Here is a 20,737-nt window from a genome sequence, read left to right as displayed (position 1 = left end):
TTTCCTCGTAGGGGAATAGGAACACATCTACTGAGAACTACTCGTCGAATAACTGTAGCATACATCTTGTATGAACACTTGCGACCATGACAGTCCTTTTACCGGTTTCTCAACATCAAGTGGGCAATCTAGCTCCCCCGGAGCTCTACTAAGTCACTTGCTAAGTGCGAGCGACCCAAATGATCGGTTAGCCCCCGAATCAAAGAGTACAATAGCAGATATGTCGTTCACTATGAACGATCCTATAAAAAAAATACATAAACATGAGTAATAATCAAAAATAATAAAGAGATAATGGAGAATATACATACCAGTAACCACATCAGGATCTGCTCGTGCCTCCTCTGTTGTCAACTGGAAGGCTCTACTCATTGCCGCTGGCACCTCATCCCGACCCTATCGGCCGTCTGTAATCCTCAAAGTGGTAGGATCACGTGCCACCACCGTCCTACTGCTACTAAACTCAGACACTAGGGCCGCTTGTGTCCCCTATGATTGCATTGAAAGCAAATCAGATTTGATGATGTCGTGGTGGTAGTAGTAGCTGTACAAACCCTGCTCATATGCCGAGTTCGGCCGTACTTGAAGCAGTCGGAACACTCTGCGTTACACACCCCATTGTGAAACTTGCCGCATTTGCTACAATGGCTGTGGCTCTACTAGATCCTATACCTATGGTCAGACACCTTGGGGTTTTTGCCCGAACTCGCTATGCCAGACGCCACCTTTGGCTTCCTCTTCCTCTCCATCTCTAGATCAATCTCTCTCTCACGAGCCCTAGCAATCATGTCCTCCAACGTCCTACAGATGGAACGGCTCACAAACTATTGAATATCACTCCTCAACATCTAAAGATATCGAGCCTTCTTCAGCTCCCCGTCTGCCATATACTGCAGAACAAGAAGGGCTTTCTCGTTGAACTTGGCGGTGATCTCCACCACTATCTCTGTGGTCTGCTGGAGGTCCTGAAACTCTCTAGCAATCTGGTGCACTTCAATAATAGGTGCAAACTCGGCCCTGAACCTGGTCGTGAAATCAGTCCAGGTCAACGCATCCAACACTGTATCATCACCAATGGCTCGTCTGACCTCCTTGCACAAATCACGTGCCCTATTCTTCAAAAGATAGGATGCTAGTCTGAACTTCTACCCTTCAGGACATCTGCTGGTGCGGAATGCGTTGGCGACATCAGCCAACCATCTAGTACTCGCATTGGGGTCCCAAGCCCCATGATAGTCGGGATCTCCACATGCCCTAAACTCCCGGAAAGTGAGTGTGCGCGACCCCATAATGGTCGTCATCTCAGTATGGAAAGCACTAAACCTCTCATCCATAAGCTCCAAAATACCCTTCTTGATCATACTGAAGATCACGACTCAAGTGTACTGCATGTGATCTCTAAGGAGATAAACTCCCTAGTTTGCTCATCTAGCTACACGAATCTAGGGCCTGCGACCGATCCCTCCCCGGCACCTGAACTGTCAACTGCTGGTCTAGGGTATAAAACCACCATTCTAAAAAAACACATCATAACAAATGTTAGAATACTAATCATATCCTGAGGTATCTCATACACTACAAGTTCCCAAGTCTTATCTCAGCCTTTCTTGATTCAAGTACGGATCCTCTACTTTCAGTAGTGCGAGCCCATACTACCTTCCATATCTATCCGTACTTTCCTCAAGAATTACATCGACTCCACCAAGTCCCTTCTACTGCTACTGCTCTCTACTACTCTCATCCTAGGCTTGCCCTAGGGTAATCACCAACCCACTGTCCTCCATCAACTGCATAAGAAGTCCCTGCTTCTTCCTCTAACAAGCTCGCAGATACTATTACATATTACTCATACTAGATAATTCTTCAATGAGAGATCTTACCCTACAACGGTTGTATTCAAACAAGAGTTGTGAAATAGAGCTAGACCTAACCTTCTGAAATTATTTAGTCCTTGCAATATGTAACTTAGCATATTCGTTTACTAGTTAGTAAAAGACAACTAGAACTCCTAAAAGCACAAAGGAAGAAGCACTCGAGCATTGAGTACACATAATCAAGCATATACTAATTAGAACACCATATTGTCTAATCTGTACTAGCGTGCAATTCATAAAGTTGATACACACATAACAGGCACATAAGGCATCCTTCCTAGATCCTTAGTCCTAATCTAGCATGTTGTTCTCATAAAGCTTATAAACATAACATAACATAAACTTGTATGGGTAATTTGGTAGTACTTACTTGAGCTCGGCTGATTGCATGCACCACACCATTTTTCTCTTTTCAAAATACCTTTCTATTGTCCAAATCCTTTTTGTAAAAATGATTTTCTTTTGAAAATTTTGTACCACTTCCTTAGTTTGAGTTCAGACACACCCGAAAGTGTGCCCAAATCCCTCAAACCAAGGCTCTGATACCAACTTGAAACATCCCAAAAATGCAAGCCAAAAATTTCGTTTTGAAACTTATTATAAGACCATAAATCATCCATAATCATAAAGAAAACCACATATCATGTATCAAAAAACATCAAATAAAATATTGTGACAAAAACATATGATAAAAATATCAGAGTCTCAAACAATCCCAAGATGATGCTGTGGTGTGTGTCATGCGATCATCCTGAGCCCTTCCCTTTGCTAGTGGAAGTACCTGAAACCAAAACTAAAACTGTAAGCAGAAAGCTTAGTGAGTTCCCCCAATCTACCACATATTATACACATAATCACATACTCAGCCTAGCCCACAGCATCGGGCCCCGCCCGACATCGGACGAATCCGACATCCGGCCCCACCCGACTTAGGACGAATCCGACATCGGGCCCCACTCGGCATCAAACCGAGGTCTGTCATAACTCGATCTCCGCCTGATGTCAGACCGAAATATGGTATACATATCATAAGCATAACATAATCATAAGCATAGACATAAGCATAACAAAAAAGCTAACATTCCTCAGGCTTGCCCTGGCATCGGACCAAAGTCCGGAACATATAATCATACACATACAAGAATCACGAAGACATCAAGTATACTAACTGCATCGGGCCCCGCCCGACATCAGATCGATGTTCGGATCATAAAACCTACATCGGGTAAACCCCAGCACATACAATCATACATAAACGGGCTGGCCTTGGTGCCTTAGACTCGTTCCTATAAGAGAAGAATCACCTCTCAAATTGAATGTTGAACTCGGGTGTGAGGAAATCTCTACTAGCTGCTCCCACGACTCCCAGCTAACTCCATACAACAATACATAGTCAAACAACTACGAATCTTTCCAAGTGCACTAATCGCCCATTAAAGGCCCACTAATGGCCCAATTTTCTAAATTGGACCCAATTTCACATTTGGTCCTTCCCTAACCCCAAACATTGTTTTAGCCCAATTTATCTGACTTCTGATGGCTCACTATGGCCCAATAGCTGATAAGTCGAAAAGTTGCCCCAAACCAAGGCCCAAAAAGGTAGATACCCAATACTATCGAGTACGCGGGGCGTATGTCTCTATACGCAGTGCGTACCTGCTGTATAGCTAGTACGCAGCGCGTAGTAGCTGGTACACCCAACGTACTACCCTGTTAAGGTACTTTTCCGTTAAGCACTTAATATTCAACTCCAGAGGCAATAAATATAGATCCAGGTCCTTTTCAATGTCCTAATCCATAAAGTTGACCACTTGGTGACTTGTAACCCACCAAATGATCCCAAACCTAGAATAATAGCAACTAACTCCATCGAAATGGCTAGATCTCATGCATGGTTCCATAAAAGCCTCAAAGATTGAAACTTTACTGCTAAAGGAACACTATGAGCTCCAAGGGTGGCAACCCTAAGCTCAAAAACGAAGTTACATGTTAACGGTACATCCTTTGGACCAAAAAGGTCCAAAACTCCAAAACCTTAGATCTAAGTTTCTAAGAGGAAAGTTAGAAGCTTTATAACTCCTTTGAGTGCCAAAAGATGAACTAGTTCTAGATCCTTGAGCTCAAGATACTCAAGTTCTTCTCCTGCAACTTCTCTTTACTTCTTCCAAGCTTTTCTTGACCAAAAAGAGCTCAAAAAGGTCAAACACACACAACAATGGAGTATGAGACGAATTAGGGTTTTATGAGGGTGAGGGACTGGTAAGGAGGTCAGAGGGGAGGCTATAATGGGGTATTTATATGTCTTAAACCATAAAAATTAGGGTTTGGCATCTGCTCGCGTACGATGGGCGTACCTCCTGGTAAGCTGCGTGTACGTGCCTGAGTCCCCCGAATCCAATGAGCCATTACGCCCCGCGTATGCCAGGTTACGCCCAACGTACGACTTATGGGCAGCCCAACTTCTTGGCCCATCTTGCTAAGGTCCACTCCAAATGTCCACTTGTCCAACTATTAGTCCAAAACTAATATTAATTACATGATTGAAATAATACCTCGAGAGGCAGATGTTACAATTCACCCCCACTTGAATCAGACTTCATCCACGAAGTCTGTTGCTGCTGAATCCGAAAACAACACTGGGTAGTGCTCCCTCCTCTCCAGCTCGGACTCCCAAGTCCACTCCGAACCCTTCCGGTGCTGCCACTGCACCTTCACTAACTCGACTCTCTTGTTTCTCAGCTCCTTTGTCTTGCGATCCAGGATTGCCACCGGCTTCTCAATGTAATTCAGGCTGTCATCAACCTGAATATCCTCCAAGGGTACAAACGTTGTCTCATCTACTAGGCACTTCTATAGCTGGGAAACATGGAAAGTGTTGTGGATCTGGTTGAGCTCGGCTGGAAGATCCACTCGGTATGCCACCTTGCCCACCAGAGCCATGACCGTGAAAGGGCAGATATATATATATATATATATATATATATATATATATATATATATATATATATATATATATATATATATATATATATGGGGCCCAGCTTGCCTCGCCTTCGAAACCAAATTACACCCTTCCAGGGTGACACTTTTAGGAGGACCATGTCGCCGACCTGAAACTCCAAATCAGAACGTCGTTTGTCGGCGTCACTCTTCTGCCGACTCTGCGCAGTCTGGAGCCTCAACCGGACCTGCTGGATCTGCTCCATGGTCTTGAGTACTACCTCTGTACTCCGTGGTCTTGCGTAACTCTTCTTGCAGGCCAGACACCTCTCCATGTACCAAGCTACGTCCCGCTTCATGCAGAGCCACCAGTAATCTGGTCGAAGATATCTGTACATCTTTGTTGCCCCTGGATGGATGAGGAACCTTGACTTGTGGGCCTCATCCATCAATATGTACAGCACCTCGCCCAAGTATGGTAGCCAGACCCTCACATGCAGGTTCAACAACCCACAACTGTCATAGTCAAAGGAGGACACCTGGCCTATAATCTGCTCAGACTTCCAGCGCTCCACCTTCAGGCCCTCGACCTATGCCTCTTGGGTTTGCTCCAGCAATGGAGTAATCACTGTCATCCTCAAACATATGTCCCAGATCGGGGCCGCTGCTGCCTTGCCGCTCAGGGCATTGGCCACTACGTCAACCTTGTCCAGGTGGTAAATGATCTCACAATCATAATCCCTTACCACATCTAACCGCTGACGTTGCCTCATGTTCATATTCGACTGATCCATGAGGTACCTCAAACTCTTGTGGTTCGTGTAAATGGTACAACGGACCCTATAGAGGTAATGTAGCCAAATATTGAGGGTGAATACCACAGCCCCCAGCTCCAAATCGAGCGTCAGATAATTAGCCTCGTGGGGCTTTAGATGTCTCGAGGCATAAGCTATCACATGGCCTCGCTACATCAACACTAATCCCATGCCGGTGATCGAAGCATCACAATAGACTACAAAGTCATCTAAACCCTCTTGCAGAGTGAAAATATGCGCCTCACACAATCGCTGCCTAAACGTCTCAAAGGTTGTCTGCTGCTCAAGACCCCAACAAAAAACCACTGACTTCTTGGACAGTCGGGTCAACAGAACTCCAATCTTGGAGAAGTCCTGGATAAATCTCCTATAATACCGTGTCAGGCCCAGGAAACTCTGAATCTCAGTTGGAGACCTCGGAATCTCCCACTGCATCACGGCCTCTATCTTGGTCGAATCTACCAAAATACCCTTCTGGTTGACGAGGTGCCCAGAAACTGCAGCTCGTGCAACCAGAACACACACTTGGAGAACTTTCCCAAAAGTCTCTCCTTCCTCAATATCTCATGCATCTCTCTCAGGTGCTCCCCATGCTGCTTCTGAGCCTTGGAGTAAACCAAGATGTCATCAACGAATACTATTACACATCGGTCTGCAAAATTGGTTCATGAGATCCATGAATTCGGCTGCAGCGTTGGTGAGCCCAAACGACATCATCACAAACTCATAATGACCATAGTGGGTCCTAAAAGCGGTCTTCTACAAATCATCGTCTCTGACCCGCATCTGGTGATATCCAGACCGTAAATCAATCTTGGAGATCCAATATGCTCTCTGAAACTAGTCAAACAAATCATCTATCCTCGGGAGTGGGTAACGGTTTTTCAGCGTTACCATGTTCAGCTCCCGGTAATATATGCACATGCGATATGACCAGTCCTTCTTTCTCACAAACAGGATCGGAGCTCCCCATGGTGAACTGATCGTCCTGATAAAACCCTTGTCTAGCAGCTCTTGCAGCTGCATAGACAACTCTTGCATCTTGGGAGGAAGCAACCAATATGGTGCTTTGGCTATCGGAGCTGCACCAGGGACCAGGTCAATCGTAAACTCAACCTGTCTCTCTGGAGGTATCCCAGGTAAATCCTCCGGGAACACGTCCGGGTACTATCTCACTACGGGTACATCATCAACTGTCGCCTAACCCTTATCTTGGGTATCCATGACGTAAGCGACGTATCCTGTGCCACCTACTGAAAGTAGCGCCTCGCTCTTGCTGCTGAACAGAATATCGGACCTCTCTGTGGCCTCTCGCCCTGGACAACTAACTCTCCTCCACTAGGAGTGTGAACCCTAACTAGCTGCTGCTGACATTCAATAACTGCCCCATTGGGGCTTAACCAGTCCATACCAACTATAACCTAATTCCCTCGCAGAGGAATAGGAACCAAATCCACTGAAAACTGCTCGTCGAATAACCATAGTGTACATCCTCTATGAACCCTCGTGAACCTGAGGGTCCTTTTATCGGCTATCTCAACATCGAATGCGAAATCCAGCTCCCCCAGAGCTCTACTAAATCGTTTGCTAAGTGCGAGCGACACAAATGATCTGGTAGCCCCCAAATCAAACAGTACCATAGCTAATATATTGTTCACTAAGAACGATCCTATAAAAAAAACTACATAAACATGAGTAATAATCAGACATAATAAAGAGATAATTGAGAAGATACATCCCAGTAACCACATCAGGAGCCGCTCGTGCCTCCTCTACTGTCAACTAGAAGGCTCTGCTCTTTGCCACTGGCACCACAGCCCGACCCTGTCGGCCGTCTATAATCCTCAAAGTGGTATGAGCACGTGCCACCACCTATCCTTCTACTACTAAACTCAGACATTGGGGCCGCTTGTGTCCCCTCTGATTGCATTGAAAGCAAATCAGATCTGATGATGTCGTGGTGGTGGTAGTAGTTGTACAAACCCTGCACATATGCCAAGTTCAGCTGCACTTGAAGCAGCCGGAACTCCCTGCCTTACACACCCCATCGTGCAACTTGTCGCATTTGCCACAACGGATGTGGCTCTGCTGGATCCTAGACCTATGGTCAGACACCTTGGGCTTTTTGCCCGAACTCGCTATGCCAGATGCCACCTCTGGCTTCCTCTTTCTCTCCATCTCTAGATCAATCTCTCTCTCTCTCACGAGCCCTAGCAATCATGTCCTCCAACGTCCTACAGCTGGAACGGCTCACAAACTATTGAATATCACTCCTCAGCATCTAAAGATATCGAGCCTTCTTTAGCTCCTTGTATGCCATATATTGCGGAACAAGAAGGGCTTTCTCGTTGAACTTGTCGATGACCTCCACCACTATCTCTGTGCTCTGCAGGAGGTCCTGAAACTCTCTAGCAAGCCAGTGCACCTCAATAACAGGTGCAAACTCGGCCCTGAACCTGGTCGTGAAATCAGTCCAGGTCAACGCATCCAACAATGTATCATCACCAATGGCTCGTCTGACCTCCTCGCATAAATCACGTGCCCTATTCTTCAGAAGATAGGACGCTAGTCTGAACTTGTACCCTTCAGGATATCTGCTGGTGCGGAATGCGTTGGCGACATCAGCCAACCATCTAGTACTCGCAATGGGGTCCCGAGCCCCATGATAGTCGGGAGCTCAACATGCCCTGAACTCCCAAAAAGTGAGTGTGTGCGACCCCATCATGGCCATCATCTCAGTATGGAAAGCACTAAACCTCTCATCCATAAGCTCCAAAATACCCTTCTTGATCGTACCGAAGATCACAGGAGTCTGCTCAAGTATAGTGCATGTGATATCTGAGGAGATAAACTCCATAGTCTGCTCATCTAGCTACTTGGCTCCAGAGCCTGAGCCCGATCCCTCCCCGACACCTGAACTGCCAACTGCTGGTCTAGGGCATAAAACCACCATTCTGAAAAACACATCATAACAAATGTCAGAATACTAATCATATCCTGAGGTATCTCATACACTACAACTTCCCTAGTCTTATCTCAGCCTTCCTTGATTCGAGTGCGGATCCTATGCTTTCAGTAGTACGGGCCCATATTACCTTCTACATCTATTCGTACTTTCCTGAAGAACTGTCTCGGCTCCACCAAGTCCCTTCTACTATTACTACTCTCTACTACTCTCATCCTAGGCTTGCCCTAGGGTAATCACCAACCCACTGTCCGCCATCAACTGCATAAGAAGTCCCTGCTTCTTCCCCTAACTAGCTCGCAGATACTATTACATATTACTCAGACTAGATAATTCTTCAAATGAGAGATCCTACCCTACAACGGTTGGACTTAAACAAGAGCTGTGAAATAGCGCTAGAACTAACCTTCTGAAATTATTTAGTCCTTGCAATATGTAACTTAGCATATTCGTTTACTAGTTAGTAAAAGACAACTAGAACTCCTAAAAGCACAAAAGAACCAGCATTCGAGCATTGAGTACGCATAATCAAGCATATACTAATCAGACTACCATACTGTCTAATATGTACTAGCATGCAGTTCATAAAGTTGATACACATATAACAGGCACATAAGGCATCCTTCCTAGATCTTTAGTCCTACTCTAGCATGTTGTTCTCATAAAGCTGATAAACATAACATAAACATAAACATGTATGGGTAATTTGGGACTACTTACTTGAGCTCGGCTGATTGCATGCACCACGCCCATTTTCTCTTTGCAAATTTTATAGCACTTCCTTAGTTTGAGTTCAGACACACCCGAAAGTGTGCCCAAATCCCTCAAACTAAGGCTCTGATACCAACTTGAAACATCCCAAAAATTCAAGCCAAAAATTTTGTTTTTAAACTTATTATAAGACCATAAATCATCCGTAATCATAAAGAAAACCATGTATCATGTATCTCAAAAAATCATATCAAATATTGTGACAAAAACATATGATAACATATTAGAGTCTCAAACAATCCTAGATTGATGTTGTGGTGTGTGCCATGTGATCATCTCGAGCCCTTCCCTTTACTAGTGGACGTACCTGAAACCAAAACTAAAACTGTAAGCACGAAGCTTAGTGAGTTACCCCAAGCTTCCACATACTATACACATAATCACATACTGGGCCTAGCCCACCGCATCGGGCCCCGCCCGGTATTGGACGAATCCGACATCGGCCCTCCCGTCCGGCATAACTTAGGCCCCACCCTGCATCGTGCCCCGCCCGACATCAGACCAAAGTCCGGTATACATATCATAAGCATAACAAAAAAGATAACATTCCTCGGGCTTGCCCGGCATCGGAACAAAGTCCGGAACATATAATCATACACATACAAGAATCACGAAGACATCAAGTATACTAACTGCATCGGGCCTCGCCCGATATTAGACCAAAGTCCAGAACATAAAACCTACATCGGGCTAACCCCAGCACATACAATCTTATATAAACGGGCTCGCCTTGGTGCCTTAGACCCGTTCCTATAGGAGAAGACTCACTTCTCAAACTGAATGTTGAACTCAGGAAATCTCTGCTAGCTGCTCCCATGACTCCCAACTAACTCTATACAACAATACATAGTCATACAACTGAGAATCTTTCTAAGTCCACTAATGGCCCATTAAAGGCCTACTAATGGCCCAATTTTCTAAATTGGGCCCAACTTCTCAAATGGGCCTTCCCTAAGCCCAAACATAGTTTTAGCCTAATTTATTTGGCTTCTGATGGCCCACTAAGGCCGAATAGCTGATAAGTCTAAAATTTGGCCCAAAATGAGGCCCAAAAAGGTAGAAACCCAATACAGTTGAGTACGCGAGGTGTACTTTTCTGTACGCAGTGTGTACCTGTTGTGTGGCTAGTACACAACGCGTACTAGCTGGTACGCCCAACATACTACCATGTTAAGCTACTTTTCCATTAAACACTTCATACTAAACTCCGGAGGCTATAACTACAGATCCAGGTCCTTTTCAACGTCCTAATCCATAAAGTTGACCACTTGGTGACTTGCAACCCACCAAATGAGCCCAAACATAGATAATAGAAACTAACTCCATAGAAATGGCTAGATCTCATGCATGGTTCCGTAAAAGTCTCAAATATCGAAACATTATTGTTAAAGGAACACTTTGTTCTCCAAGGGTGGCAACCCTAAGCTCAAAAACGAAGTTGCATGATAAAGGTACATCCTTTCGACCTAAAAGGTCCAAAAATCCAAAATCTTAGATCTAAGCTATTAAGAGGAAATTTAGAAGATTTATACCTACTTTGAGTGACAAAAATGAACTAGTTCCAGATCCTTGAACTCAAGATACTCAAGTTCTTCTCCTCCAACTTCTCTTTACTTCTTCCAAGCTTTTCTTCACCAAAAAGAGCTTAAAAAGGTCAAACTCACACAACAATGGAGTATGAGACGAATTAGGGTTTTATGAGGGTGAGGGACTGGTGAGGAGGCCAGAGGGGAGGCTATAATGGGGTATTTATATGTCTTAAACCCTAAAAATTAGGGTTTGGCATCTGATCGCGTACGCTGGGCGTACCTCCTGGTACGCTGCACGTACATGCCCGAGTCCCCCGAATCCAATGAGCCATTATGCCCCGCGTACCCCAGATTATGCCCAACGTACGGCTTATGGGCAGCCCAACTTCTTGGCCCATCTTGCTAAGGTCCACTCCAAAAGTCCATTTGTCCAATTGTTAGTCCAAAACTAATTTTAATTAAATAAATGAAATAATACCTCGAGAGACGGATGTTACATGCCTCCACGAACAACATCACCTTAGTACGCTTAGCGTACCATGTGATACACCCCACATACTAGATTCACAGCTAGTACGCTAAGCATACCATGTTGTACGCCCCTCATACTACCCCAAGGACCAAAATGCAACACTTAGTTACAAAGGGGCTAAAAAGGAGCAATCCCAAATTATGTTGTTACATGAAACCTATGAAATGGGTTTTTTATAGTAATTCCAACATGCTACTGAGCGAGAGGGAAAGCTCTGTAGCTATTGTCAAAATGGAAAATAAAAAGCTTTCTCATCGTCAACTCGTATAAAAACTGCAACATCACGACAGTTGGGAAGGCTTGCAGATAATCCAATAACCCCGATATGTTCCTTAGTGGGTTACTTTTACCTTTATACCCTTAGACACCAAGCACCAACTGATATCTTGGGTCACACGACCTATATAATCTACACCCAAATGGGTGTAAAACCCAAACTGTTGAAGCCTAGGGCCATAACTTGATCAATTAATGGCCATAATTCCCGAAATAGGAAGCTTCTCGAAATCGGATGTTCCATTTTCCATGTTTCTCAGTTAAGGACGGGTATAGTTAATGAGTTTGTAGATGTTTTATTGGATGATATCAAAGTGGATGATCCCCTAAATTAAGTGGAGATACTAGTTGCGTTTTTGGATAGGAAGATGAATACCTTTAGTAAAAAGGTGATCGGGTTAGTAAAGGTGTATTCACAACTATGGAACGGTTCTAAATGGACTTAGGAACCCAAGGAGGAGATGTGCGAGCATTACATTGAACTATAAGCAACAACATAATTCAAGGACAAAATATGAATCGAGTAGGGGAGAGTTGTAACAACTTTTTTTATTTATGTTTGAAAATGGGTTTTTTGGCAAAGTGCAGCATGAGGCATATCAATAAGTAGCGATGTGAATTAGATCATGTTAGTGATATGACACCACTTTTGCATAAAATCCTAGTTATCTGGCCTTGGGCCCTATATAGAAACTATCATTTTTTGGTTTTTTATGACCATTATATATTTTCCAGATTGAGACTCTAGTCTTGTGTGTGTGTTATGTGTTTGAAAATCTTCAACCTTTGGAGTATTTTTATGAGTAGAAGGTGATGGTTTAATGCTTGTGTAGCTTGGTAGGGTATAAATATCCCACCTTTTACCCATTCGTTCTTATATCATAATTTGGAGTCCCTTTCGGTATTTTAGAAGGATGATCTTGGATTTTAAGCAATTTCAGAACCTTAGGATGGCATTTTGTTGGATTATGGAATTAGAATGATATATAAGAGAGTATGTATACGCTCCATTTGAATCATACACAAGTTCTTGGCCATTTTGGACCATTTAGGATCGAGGGCTTGTGATTGGCATTGATTGAGTCATGGAAATGGATAAAGTTGGAAGTTGTATCCATTAAGTCACTTAGAAGGTCCAATCTGTAAGTTAGAGTCTTTTTTATATGGATTTAGCACTTAATATAATTAGTTCATTTGATTAAAAAGAACGAGGACAACAAGGATAAGTCTCAATGCAAGTCAGGAATGTAATTCAAAACTGTTTTGTAGCCTTGTGCCCATGACACGATCAAGCGCTAGGTCGTGACGCGTTGTCTGTTGACCATTTACTTTGACTTTTTGAAATGTTTGACTTTTGGTCAATTTTTGAGTAATTAAGTTATAGACCAAGGTTTTAACCTCTGATTGTTATTTAGGTTGTTCATGAAATTGATTCTTATGAGTACGCGAGTTTGTTTGCAATTCTTCATATTTTCATATTTCAAGTGAGTTTATCATCATGCTTTGTATAAGAGTGGATATCCTTGTATGATAAAATGTATGAGTTTTTAGGGAATGCTTGTACAAGTTGACTAGATTAGTTTTTTTATGCATGTTTATTGGTCTATTATATGATGCTTCTATGTATCATGTTTGGAGGGTTGATGAATGAACGACAATAGGTTGTGAATCTGGATACTTAAGGTCATCGACGAAATGAATAAAGGTTGTGATTCAATTGTCTATTATATTTGTAGGGTTAATGGCATAATGACTATAGGCTATGAGTCTAGATACCTAACGTCGTTGACGGAACAACAATATGATACAAGTCAATTGTTAATGGCAAAACGACAATAAGTCGCCAACCATTTGTGTGTATGCTTTGTATATGTATTGTTGTGTTTGGTATGTTACTGACCTCATTAACCTTATGCTTGCCGTTATGGATTAAATGTTTTTTTAAATAGTTCTCTTGATATTAGGAAGGCCCAGTTTGACTAGACTACACACACATCGCTAATGTGTTATGTTTTTAACTTCCGTTGTGTTTATCACGATTGTGATACACTTTTTAATTCATAGTTTTGTGGTGATAAACTATTTGATACATTGTCCTTTATGAAAAGTGATTTAGATGTTTTATTTGTCTTTAAAAATGAAAATTTTGGTTTGAAATTTAGGACGTTAAACTAGGTGCAAAAACCAAGTGAAGGAGTTTGATGTAGTGACTAAAAGATATTCTTGATTGTCATCAAATGTGGTTCTCTTGGAGACGCCTGCTACCTAGGAAAAAAATACATCGAAAACATGATATCACGAGGAATAGTTGTTAAGTAAAATAGAGATCCAATTATGCTTCTATATCGTTTGATTTCAACTCAAATACTAGCTTGTCTAAATACGGACTAAACTTTTCCGAATGCTATTGGAACCTGTGCGTTGGAACAATTTTCCATTCCAGATTTTGTAAGAAGATTTTTTGTGTAAGAAGCTTGATTTATGAAAACTTTCACGACTCGGTAGTCTAATCCAAGGGAAAAGTTAATCTTGCCCGACATACTCATCTTGGTCTTGCTCTTCATCACTTCTTCAAATTCTTTTGATATTTCCGGATCTTTAGAAACATAGTAATATCATCTACACAGATTTGAGCTAACGTTAGATTGTCTCTAGTTGCTTACTTGTATTAAATTTATGAAAATCAAGGGATCTTAAAACTAACAAAAATGAAAGAAGTTAATATTGTTTATCAAATATCGTATTATATGAAACTAAATAATGTGTAATAGGAATCATTTTAAGATGGAAGTTTTGTAACAAAAAGTAGTAAATAATGTGTAATAGGATTCATTTCGAGATGGAAAGTTTGTAATAAATAGGTAAAAAACTTAATATAAGTTGTCCCACAAACAGTGGGTTATGGAAGAAAGGAGTGTAGTTATTCTATTCATACAAAAAAATATATCAACCAGAACTTTAGAAATTATGTGTCTTGAGAAATGACTCCAGAGGTTTGAATCAAAGTTAAGAGTGCCTGAGTTTCTTATATGGTTTGCGAGTTTAAAACCTAAGGCTCGAAAAGGAGAATATTGTAGTAATAAATTTTGTGACTTTTTGCCTATTTTAGTATAATTTTTTTTTTCAAAAAGTGGGTACTTGGAACCATAAAGGGTTCCAAGTGGTTCTAGGACCGATTTAAAAATCTAACTGTGTGGGCAGTTTTGATTCTGTGAGATCAAGAACCGTCTAATCTGATTCTGGTTCCGGTTCTGTCATATCAAGAACCGTTTAACCCGATGTTGGTTCCGGTAAAATAAGCCGTTATCCACCTATACTCACACCTTCACCCCTAGACCACAGTCAAGGAGTTAAGGTGTTGTCTGGAAGATGAGAAATGGGGGAACAGGGAGGGTTGAAAGGCCAAATTTGTTTTGTTCCTTGTTTCACAAAATTAAGTAAAATAGTTTCATTTGACTTGGTCAACATTCAACTTCTTTGGTCTCATCGATATGAAATGACATATCTAAAGTTTGCACTATGCAGTTTTGCAATAAAACTACTAGGACTGTAAACAATAAACGAACACGAACAAGGGCTTATTTATGTTCGTTCGTTTTAGTTAACCGAACAAATAAATGAACATATTAACGGATACATGAACAAGTTTTCTTGTTCATGGTCGTTTGTTTATGTTCATAAACATGGTAAACGAACAAAGATAAACATACATACCCCGAACATATATGAACATTCATATAATATAGTAATGTAATAAACACAAAATGAACATATATGAGCATAAAAGAAACTGAAATGAACCAACATAAACAAACAACATAATCGAACGTTCACGAATATAATTGAACGAACGAGACCATTTTTTCTATATGTTTGTTAACTAAACGAACGAGAATTTGTGCTCATGTTCGTTCATTTATTAAATAAACGAATTTCCCGTCCAATAGTTCATAAACAATTCACCAAACATTCAGTTCACTTACAGTGGTAAACACTATCTTACAGATCTTTAAATATATGGAAAAATAACTTTATATGATAAACATAAAATCTTAGATTGAGTACAATAAATTTTGCCTATATTTTGTCTTTTCTATAAATAAATATGCACACATGTTAGCATTACTAATTATAGTCCAACTTCTTGGAACTGCTACAAACATATGATTTTTGTAATATGATATTTATCTACTTCTCTGTTCAAAACCCAATCAATATGTTTACACTGATATCAACTAAAGATAAACTCTGATTCATCATCTGACATCCCAACATCATCAAACTGGTCAAACTAACAGATTATATCAATCTCAAAGCTGTCATAGGGGGTGGCTGCTGCAACTCCAGGAGCTTTTGCTTACCATTTTGCACAAGTTCATGGTTTTTTCAGCTAATTGTGCCCACCCTTTTTTCAATACAATCTCTAAAAGAGCAGGCATAAGACGTTCCGCACTCTGCAAAACCAAAAATAAACTCCTCAAGTTATGTGATGAAAAAAAATTAAGAAAAGTTTAAGAAAGATATAAAACCAACCAACCTGAGTTATGAACACCATGTCAGATGTCAACGAAAGTCCTTGGAGCTTTAACTCAGAAATATACGCCTGGAGTAAGACATTGATCTTTGCACTAGGCTCTTCTAAACCTTCCTTAATAGGAATAGGAATACGGTCCAAAAGATTTGCAAGTTCCATCTTCTCATCTTGTCTTACTTTTACACATTTAAACTCCTCACTTAGTGAAAACAACTTACAAAGATCAATATCACTCATGGTAAGCTTCAAATGCTCATTGTAAGTCGCAATAGTTCCATAAGTTATGTAGTAATAACTTGCAATTCGACCCAAATCCGTAACCTGAAAATCGCCACTTTCCCTATCATACTTCACCAGATTGTTTTTATCCAATATTGTGGCAGCAGAATGAACAAGGTCAGCCCTCCTATCCACGAGTAGTGAATCTCTTGTCCGAGCATCATGTGATAAACCATAACGTGTAGGGTTGCGCATCATACGAACATATAAATAAGTGTAAGCAAGCCACTTGATGGCTTCTTTTGAATTCTTCACAGTTCCAAGGACTATCTCTGCATTCAAGTGATCAGCCAATTTGGACACAAACTGACTTTCAATAGGAAGATGTTCGTACATGAGTGAAAGATAGTACATGAGCTCCCTATGTTTTGTTATAATGATCCCTTCGCCATAAGCATGTCTCATCATCTGCATAACATCTAGAGGACTAAGCTCTGTCCATGCTCCTTTTTCAGGGTTATAAATCTCGGTTCCTTTAATAATCACAGTATGGGCTTGAGGCAAGTTCACATTCCATGCATGAGTAGCTGTCGAAATAAGTACTTTAATGTGTCCATCAGCAAATAGTTTCTCAACAAGTTGAAGATCAGCGCTATCCATTTCTTCATCATGAATTGCAACACCATATGGCAACAGATCCTTAAGATCATTGCTCTTCACCAGTTCAGTAGCATGTTGATTGAGAATCTCACCACTTTCACTATCTTCTTTCAGAAAGATTCCGAGTGTGGCATTAGCAAGAGCAGTGTCTCTAATTGCACATGCAGTGTTTCTTGTTTCTTTCCATGAATGCACAAATATAAGCACCTGATGATGCTTATTTCCAGCAACAACTTCCATCACCTTTTCATAACAAATATCATTCATCAACTGAAATCTCTGAAATGGGTTTTTTACTGTGATTCCAACATACTGCTGAGCGAGAGGGAAAACTCTGTAGCTATTTTCAAAACGGAAAAAACCTTTCTCATTGTGAACTCGCATAAAAATTGCAACATCACGACAATTGGGAAGGGTTGCAGATAATCCAACCAACCGGATATGTTCCTTCTTGGGAAGGGTCTCATTTTGTCTAACAGTCCTTGCCACAATACTCTCCAAAACAGGTCCTATTTTATCATCATGTAGAAGATGAACTTCAGAACTTCATCAATAATTACAAGCTTCACGTTCACAAGTTTAGTGTATCCTGATTTTCTAGTTATAATATCCCAATTCTCTGGAGTTGTGACAATGATTTGTGTTTCCTCAATCAACGACACATCTCCAGTTCCACTCAACTCGATCACACTCACACCATAGTGCTTCAAACGATTAGAAAGGTTACCAACAACTTGAGCAACAAGGGATTTCATTGGTGCGATATAGACTATCTTGTAGTCACTATTGTTAAACGAACCATCTTCATTCATATGCAAACCTATCTGTTGAAGTATTGTGAGGATAGCCACATTGGTCTTCCCTGATCCAGTGGGAGCAGAAACTAAAAGATTGTCTGCTTTGAACAGAGCTATCTCATAAACTTTACTTTGAACCCTATTTAACTCTTCCATCCCTTCAAAAGCTGGTTGTGCCCAACTTGGCATGGTTGAGATCTTTACAAGCATCTCATCTGGAGCAAGAGGTTTGGGCTTTAATGGTGGCACATGAACCCCTTCGTATCCCTCACCGAAGCTTCTATAAGAGCCTAAAGGAAGCCTACACATCTTATTTGCTATCAAATGACCACCGTCTTCAAACGCAATGCTCTCAAGGTCAAGCAACTTTCGTTCACCATTCTCAACAACATTCCTTTGATGTGAGTCGTCATCATCCATATCCTTCTCATCAGTCTCTTCATCATCCTCTTCAAATTCAAGATCATCATCAAGAGCATCTTGGGCATTTGCTGTATCCTGATAATCTGTTATAAGCCTCCCAATGGAGACTAACTGATCAAACAGCTCATTCGGTATAGGATTCAGAAACTTTTCCATATCCTTCTTCTTGCTCAATGTATCATTCTTGAGCACAGCCAAGATCTCATCTGCAGCACCACTAATAATATTCGAAGGCTGACAACCCAATTGTTGCTGTATCACACTAAGCATTGCTTCGTATGCAGCTTGAGTTTCTTTTGTCTTTGGCTGATAAACTCTTTTACTCTCTTCTAAAAGATACCGCTTCTGCCTCTTGTTCTGTCTGTTGAATGGAACATGTGCCTTAGCACCACCACGTACATGTGCCATCATCTTTTAGTTCAACAGGCCCTACAATCAACGAAATCAGATCGAATCAGTGAATCAAGTATTACAAACCTATGTAACATGGTAATTTAATACATCGATAAACTCTATATCCAACAGAAATCAGTATAAACTAGTACTATGTTCATCTAACTTTTGAAGTGTAATTAACATTACCTGAGCTTGGACGGATTATGGATTTAGGGCAACAGGCAGCGATGGCTACTTGGGGCAACGGACAGCGGCGAGTTGACGACGTGATTTTCTTCACTTGTGTGATTATTTTGATTATCTTGACGGCTAGTTGGGGCAAGGGACGGATTAGGGTTTACTAGCAACGTGAGTGGTATACAAGTAGAGGTCCACAAAAACCGACATGAACTAGTCATACGTCAGTTCTGGGTCGGTTCTGGACCCCTTCGGAACGGCTTGAGGAACAAGCAAACAAGCTTTGACGGCTTGCACCACTTAGCGATAGTTTCTAGGCAGCTATCCCACACATGGTCTATTAAAGTGCTCCCTGAGAAGAGTTTTTTTTTTTTTTTTTTTTTTTTTTTTTTTTTTTTTTTTTTTTTAATTACTTTGAGTACATATTCATTACAAGAATAGCGAGTATTAGTGACGACATTACCGCTAAAAGTCCATGATGTCGCCGCTAAAAGGTCGTTAATGTTGCTTCAAAGCTCGCCGTTATTGCTATCTGTAACACCTGTTCCAGGTATTGATTAATTTATATGATTTTTAGGGTTTTATGCATGAACTCGGCGACTTGGATGCTCCATCTCGTTGAGTAGAGATTATTATGAGGACGCGGGATTAGGGATCTACTGGATGAGTCGGAAGTCCCCGACTCGACGAGTAGGAGCTGTAAAGAGAAAACCCTAGTTTTAGGGTTTGCGTCATATTTAAAGAACATACTGTGCCTCATGTGGCCATCCTTATCACCCTACTAGCCAGTGAAAACCCTAATTCGGCCTCGTACCTTTTTGAGTGTCTAACAACCCAAAATTTCTATCTCGTTCAATAGATCAATTTAATCAAAGTTAGACTCGTTTTGCTATCTTTTTAACACTGTTTAGGGTCTATTTGAGTGTTCTAAACCTAGTACAGTCAAGGTAGGAGCCTAGAAATGGGATAACACGATGCATATCAAGCACACTCGGGCCAAACACTCCAACACATGGAGTGTGCGGACGCACACCCATTCCAGCCACACACACCCACCTATAAATATGACCCTTAGTCATTTTTGAACACTTTTACCACTCTTTCAAAGCTGGAACTCATTTTCTCTCAAGTATCATCCACATTTCTCTTCAAATCTTCAAGTCAAGTAAGTATTGCTTCCTTGATTCATTAATACACGACCTCAGCTAGCCTTCCCCTTACTTTGACACATGAAAACATCCATTGTTAGCCAAGAACACCAAGAACACACACTAGTTTTGGACCCCTAATCACCATTTCAAACCTCTATAACGTTTATACACTTATCATAACTTGTTATATGCCAAGAACACTTGAAGATATGCATGAAAAACGCCAAATATCATGATCTTCAGGTGTGTACGGCCACACACACCATGTGTATGGCCGTACACACCATGTTCAACCATACACACCCTTTTTAGGTCCTAAAATGGCAACGAACTCCATATAAGGCTAGAGCATGAAGTAAGAAACCTTCCTAGATAAGACTTAAGGCCTTAAAATACGTTTTGACACACTTCATATTTTGACCATACACTCCCTTGTATAGCCATATACCCCTTATATGCAAACATATATGGTTGTAACACTTCAATATAAGTGTTTGCTAGTCCCTAAGGTGGCCCCAATTAAATAATTAGTTGTTACAAACACTAAATATATACCTATATATGTCATTATATGGTTAATAGGATTCGTTTGTGCTCAAGTCCGCAATTGACACTCAACTTCCTAAACCAACCTCACAGTCGCATCACTCACTACATGTCAGTTCATACCTCTTAATC

At 41.2% G+C, this 20,737-nt stretch overlaps 1 pseudogene; it reads right to left on the bottom strand.

Annotated features, from left to right (window-relative positions):
- Window positions 1-15,691: 15,691 nt before the first annotated feature.
- LOC111895973 (DExH-box ATP-dependent RNA helicase DExH12-like) lies at window positions 15,692-19,251 on the bottom strand (annotated as a pseudogene).
- Window positions 19,252-20,737: the final 1,486 nt, after the last annotated feature.

This window comes from Lactuca sativa, chromosome 4, assembly GCF_002870075.4.
Source record: "Lactuca sativa cultivar Salinas chromosome 4, Lsat_Salinas_v11, whole genome shotgun sequence".
NCBI lineage: Eukaryota > Viridiplantae > Streptophyta > Magnoliopsida > Asterales > Asteraceae > Lactuca > Lactuca sativa.
This window is presented reverse-complemented; position numbering and strand designations above follow the sequence as displayed.